Below are 6,654 nucleotides of genomic sequence, written 5' to 3'. Positions count from 1 at the left end.
CAGTTGAAGGCCTTCAGAGAAAAAGACAGAAGTCCTGCCAGGAAGAGGGAATTCTGTCTCCAGACTGCCTTTAGACTCAAGCTGCAAGATCAGCTCTTCCCTAGCCTGCCAGCCTGCCCTACAGATTTCAGGATTTTGGATTTGCCAACCTCCATAAATATGTGAGTCGCTTCCTTAAAATCTCTTTCTCTACACACACACACACACACACACACACACAGCCATACCCTACTGGTTCTGTTTCTCTGGAGGACCCTAATTAGTACAAGTAGAAATTACTGAATACCATGGTCACCCCAGATTTTGAATATGTCTCCTAAGGGGCAGCTCATTTTGCCTGTTGCTGACTCCTGTAGGATTTGCCAAGATGAGTTTGCTGCCAAGGGAGGAGGCAGACTCTGGAGTCAGCCTGCCTGGTTTCAATCCCCAGCTCCACTACTTACTTGCTGTGTGACTTGGGCAATTACATGTGCCTCCGTTTCCTCATTTGTAAAATGAGACAGATGTTTAGATTATGTGAAGATTGATTCAGATAATCCATGCCAAGGATTTAGAATAGTTTCTGATACACAGAAACTCCTTAATAGATTTTGACAAATCTTACAGATCTGCAGTAGTCCCATAGCAGAGCCTCGGCTGGGCCCTTCAGCGCATGCACTGTCTGCTCTGTAACACCACCAGTGGGGTCTCGGTAGCACCCGATAATCAAACGCCGTCATGTTTATACTGAGTGAAATGCACCAGGAGGACTAAGCACAGACCATAAACAGCCGCATTGTCGGTTCAGGTCAGGTTTTACCACCAAATGGGGTAGGGAGGAAACTTGGTTTCCAGAGCTTTTTGGATTTTAGATCAGTGAGGAGGGGACCGCGCACCCCCCTCCTCTGAGAGTGTTTCCGGGATACCTGAAGACCAGTCGGCTTGCAGGGAGAGCATGTGTAAGAGCTCACTGGAACGTTGGAGCATGTTACCATACAGATCATGTCTGTTGAGGCATCACTGATAAAGAGCAATTTTTCAGACGCCACCAGGCAATGAGAGCAGTGGCTTCTGGAGACTTCTCCCGGCATGCGAGCAGAAAGCCCTGACCTCGGGAGACAGAATTCTTGTCTTTTTGCGGTGCTGTTTGTCACAGCGGAGTGTGCCTCCGCTTCACACTCAGTCCTCCTGTTTCTTACTCAGACTGCTAGACTGAGCCCCAGCCTGGCAGCGTGCTGGAAGGAAGCCAGCCGTGGGCTCCCAGGTGGAATGTGAGGGAATTAGAATCCTACTCTTTTATCCGTTCAACAGAGATCTTTTGAGCACTTCCTCCGTGCCAAATATTAGAAGCTCTGTCTGTAGAGCACTGTGTGGTTTATAAAGTGTGTTCACATTCGTTGCCTCTTTTAGAAACCCGTCGAGGAAGATGGAGTTGATACGGCGAGCCTCATCGTGCCACGAAGAAGCAGTCTCGGAAGTTGCAGTGTCGCTCTAAGGCACAGAGGTAACCTAACTGAGACATAAACCCAGTTCTTCACTTTCTTTTACACCAGGAGTAGTAGAAGTTTGTACTTCATGAACATGGGCCGAATCTACATTTTTTTTTGTTTTAACGGTAATTTATTTGTCATTGTAATTTGTGACATAAGCACAATTTATTCTGGATGTTTCCCGGTTAGTCTTTGTACCAAATAGAAATATTAAATTGCAGTAAAACGGGGGAAAGAAAGGAACATTTAACATTTTAAAGAATAACAGAGAATCACAAAGAATCAAAGGCAAATTGATATAGAGTCCAGTGACCTCTTCAGGGTGCCTGAAATATGCTTAAACTACAATCATCAAGCTTTTTACAAGTGATAATTCTAAGCAAGAGTATTTATAAAGAAGTACAAATTGACTTTTTTTTCTTCCAAGGTTTTATTCAAGTTCAAGTTAGTTAACCTATAGTGTAGTGATGGTTTCAGGAGTAGAATTTAGTGATTCATCACTTACATATAACAGCCAGTGCTCATCCCAAAACTGCCCTCCTTGATGCCTGCACCCACTTAGCCCATCCCCCCGCCCCTTGCCCCTCCAGCAACTCTCAGATTGTTCTCTGTAGTTAAGAGTCTCTTATGGTTTGCCTCCCTCTCTGTTCTTACCTTATTTTCTTTTTCCTTCCCTTCCCCTATGTTCATCTGTTAAGAAGTACAAATTGACTTTTACATTCAACTTTAGTTAAATGAAGGCACTCCATAGTTTTATTATTTTGTAATAAAATAATCTTCCTCTGCTCTTCTCACAGCTTGTGATGTCTTCTCTTCTAAATGTAGGAAGGCCTGTGAACCGTAAGATGCTATAACTAAACTGGTTTGCATTAGTACAATGAATTTTTCTTCTGCTGAAGTTTTAAGTGAGTATATGTTAAACCAAGGTCTTTTGAGGTAAAGCTGGTGCTGTGCTCAGCAACCATTAATGTTACTCTGGAGCGGTTACTATTCTGTTAAACTTCATTATTGCAGAGGAGAAATGTTGCACTGTGGTTTTGATGCACAGGTAGGTCTTGTCTTCTGAGCTTCAAAGCTGCCCAGGATCTACATTTTTTTTTTTTTAAGATTTTACTTATTTATTTGAGAGAGGGAGAAAGAGAGAGAGCGTGCATAAGTTGGGTGAGGGGCAGAGGGAGAAGCAAACTCCCTGCTGAGCAGGGAGCCCGATGCGGGACTCGATCCCGGGACTCTGGGATCATGACCTGAGCCGAAGGCCGATGCTTAACCGACAGAGCCATCCAGGTGCCCCAGGGTCTACCTTTTAGAGAATTGGCACCTCTAATGTAGCTAATGTGCCAGTCATCCACTTTCACCTCAACAGTCACTATGACTTACAGCTCTTTTGTGGTGATAAACATCAATTTTTTTTATCATAGCTTCTATAGTGACAGCAGGAGCTGAGGGATTAAACTCCATTACCTTGTAGTAATTGGGTGGCTGGAGATCATTCTTTGTCATTGTTGAGTGATTGCTGGGCAAGGATGATAGTCTCTGGCTTGACGGTGTTTCTGGAATGGTCTGTAGACTAACTGGCTATAGTAGTAACACTGTATTTGAATGTTCTGGAAAACTCTCCTATGTAGGACTTCAGGTGAGGTTTTGGCTGGTCCTTTGAGTAAACGTGGGTGTTTCTGTATTTACCGAGGCTGACAAATCCACCTGTGGATGAAGACTAGGTTTCAAGTTGTTTGTTACAGCAGGACTTTAAGTCTGAAAGCTGAGCATTCATGGTGCTGAGCATTCCCAGAGTGGCCCCATGCATTGAAGGGCTGGGACTTAGGTCAGGGAGCTCACAGGATGGGACAGAATGTTCGCTGGTGCTACTGGCATCTTCCCTCTGGTTCTTATTTTGCTCCAGAATCCTTTGCTGTTTTTGAGTAAAGCTCTCATCCAAGGATAGCATTATTTAAATCCTTGTTCTCTTGAATTAGCTCCAGTTAGATCTTCAGTCTCCACTACCATGAGTAGCAGGTCCATGGTCCTGTGCTGCATCTCCTGACCCATCTCACAAAGTGCTCATCCCAAACTCTCTTTGTCTTCATGATTTTCAGACCCAGGAATACAGTGGGTCTGCATCAGTGTGGTGGACAGCACCCTCACATTCATTTTCACTGTATCCAATTCACTGTGTAATTGTCCAGTCTGGTTTGGGACCAGTGTGATAGTAGAGCTCTGGAGAATAATTACCAAAAGAGGAGCTGGTGCAATAGGAGTCAATGAGACCCGAGCAGTCTCTTGTCTTGCTGATTCAGCCTCAGCATCTGAGGGAGGAAACTGAACACCTTCCTTAAGAAGGTCAAGGTACACTTCCTTCACTTCACTGACATCCATACCTCCTGGGAAACGCTGTGACCAAATCTTAATGAAATTTAAGATTCTATTCTGCATGTCTAATGGCAGGATGTATCTGGGATTCAGCAGCTTAACTAGATTATCTTTAATGAATTCCTTCTTCACAATCAGAGATTGGAAATTTGGGCTACAGTCTTGTGTGCACATGTCAATAAGTGACAAGACAGGGCGCCTGGGTGGCTCAGTCATTAAGCGTCTGCCTTCGGCTCAGGTCATGATCCCAGGGTCCTGGGATCGAGCCCCTCATCGGGCTCCCTGCTCAGCCAGGAGCCTGCTTCTCCCTCTCCCACTCCCCCTGCTTGTGTTCCCTCTCTCGCTGTCTCTCTCTCTCTCTCTGTGTCAAATAAATGAATAAATAAGAATTAAAAAAAAATAAGTGACAAGACAAGTTGGATTTCTTTATGATTGTAGTTTTTTGGAAATCCTTTACTTCAAAGCTTTCATTGCATCTTTTTGTCCACCACGGGCAGTGTGATTTATGTCACACATGTGCATGAACTGGCCCCAGTCTTCAGTTTGAATGCTAGCGTATGTAGCCTTTTTGTATTTTGGGGTGTTCTGTTCCTCATTTGTAGGTTACAGATACAACATTGTTTCAGAGGCAGGATTCTGTTCATTCTGTAGTCGGCATCAGTCAACATAGATGGTCTTTGTGGAAGATTACTTAGGTATCAAGCCACAAAAGACATCCCTGGTGGGGAAAGGGGTTGGGAAGAAATGGAGAGTTAGAATCTTGTTCTTCAGCACGGGGCCCTACTTCCACAGAATGCTCATGAGTGGCCAGTTGCAGATGCTTCAGATTATTTGTGTCCCAGTTTAACTTCCAGTTGAACTTTTCTGAGTGTGCACTGCTACAGTTTGTTCACAGAAAGACGGCCCTTCTTGCTGTACCCTGGTGATAGTAGCTGGTAAAGAACTGTTTCTCCATTGGTTACAGTCCTGCAAGGCCTGTAGATGTAAGCTCCACCGGCCACCTGAGGCAGGCGGTCTAGAGGTGCCTCTTGGGCCGGCGCAAAAATCAGGGTACCAGAGGAGGGTCTGAGTCCCTTCCTGGTGATACTGGTGAGCTGGAAGAGGCAAAGGGAGAGCAGGAAAATGGTGCTGCCTGTGGCCATCCCGGAGAGTATTTCAGCAGGCCCCTTGCATATTAGATTAGTTGCCTGCCCCTCATGCCACTGCTTTCAGACAAGCAAATACGCCTCCTTTCACCTGTTGCAGCTTAAGGTAGTTAATCACAAATTTTATAAGGCCTTACCCTTCTTTGGAGACTGTGCAGCATCGTCCAGATCCCTGCTTGAGGATTAAAGGGCTTAGTCCTCTAGCTACTGAGAAGATTGTTGGCTAATGTCTCTCTCTGGAAATTGTCGCCTGGTGAAGAAAGAGCCTTCTTTCCCGGATCACACCCCCACTGGGGAGAGCCCGCAACTTCTGATGCTGAAATATAAATACCCCTCCCCCCTCTCCTGGCTGGGGAGAACTCGGAAGGGCCATTCTTGCTCTAGACTTCCCTGTGGGATTGGCTGAGATCTTGTTGTACCTGCTCCATAGCCCAGCTTCTCCCTCTGCCCTATCCTGCTTCCTTCCTTTTCTTCCATGTGTATTGAACTAAGGGCAGTCCCAAATATGCCTCTCTACCTAAATCAGCATCTCAAAGTTCGCTTCCTGGGGAACACAACCTGTGAAACCAGGTCTCAGTGGGAGGTGAAAAAAAATAGTTCTCAGATCCTTATCGTGTGAGAAAATACTCACTTTTGAGAGTTTCTGCCTTTGATCATTAAAAAGGAAAGAAAAAAAAATTACCCTTTTGGAAATTCGCTAGGTCTTTCTGCTGAACTAGACACTCTGCTGTGTATTGTTTCCCTTTCTTTACTAACTTCCATCCTGGTTTTAATTTATCTCAAAATACGAATAGCCTGGGGCGCATAGGTGGCTCAGTTGTTGAGTGTCTGCCTTCAGCTCAGGTCATGGTCCCAGGGTCTTGGGATGGAGCCCCACATCGGTCTCCCTGCTCAGCAGGAAGCCTGCTTCTCCCTTTCCCACTCCCCCTGCTTGTGTTCCCTCTCTCGCTATGTCTCTATGTCAAATAAATAAATAAAATCCTTAAAAAAAAAAACGAATAGCCAAACCTACTCGAACCCATTTTGCAAGTGAAATTTGTTGCAGAACAGAAAATTACATGAGGAACTGGAAGGACAAGCCATTTGTTGGAACAGGAAATGCAGAACATTATAGCAGAATGGAGTACTTCTGGTAATGATGCATGGGGTGAAAATGATGTGAGAGGGAAATCATTTAACCATGTCAGTTGAATGAAGGAGCATCCCATGAGAATGACTCCAGGCCCCAGTTTTAAGGAAAAGAAAATGGCGGGTATCGGAATGAGTTCACCCTGGCGCATGTGGCATTGGGTCCATCAGTCTCCTTGGGTTGGGAACCTGGTTTCATTCTGTACTGGAGCATGAATTTGTTTTCATCTCAACAGTCCTGCTTCTTGGAGGGTAAAAAATAGGCCCATTTTATAATATACTGCAAGATATCTCAGGGTAGGAGCTATTTTAGGGAAGGAGGATTTTCACAAACACATTGGCGACTCCATTTGAACTGGAGTCTCAGTTAAAGGCTTCAGTAACCAGTTAAAACAGTTGCATTTGCTGGAGAAAAGGAAGAGGAAGAAGGGCTGCTACCATTGTCATTGTTTTTTTCCCCTAATATTTCCTACCAAGCAACTGCTTTGGGATAATAACAAAATGATTTCACTACGGAAAAAATGCAGAGAAGAAAAACTGGAGCC

General features: G+C 44.8%; 1 pseudogene; it reads right to left on the bottom strand.

The window, feature by feature from the left end:
• Positions 1-1,275: 1,275 nt before the first annotated feature.
• Positions 1,276-4,394, bottom strand: LOC110590805 (annotated as a pseudogene).
• Between the last annotated feature and the right edge of the window lie 2,260 nt (positions 4,395-6,654).

The sequence above is a fragment of the Neomonachus schauinslandi genome, chromosome 2 (assembly GCF_002201575.2).
Source record: "Neomonachus schauinslandi chromosome 2, ASM220157v2, whole genome shotgun sequence".
Lineage (NCBI taxonomy): Eukaryota > Metazoa > Chordata > Mammalia > Carnivora > Phocidae > Neomonachus > Neomonachus schauinslandi.
The sequence above is the reverse complement of the archived record's forward strand: the minus strand, read 5'-3'. Positions and strand labels throughout refer to the sequence as shown.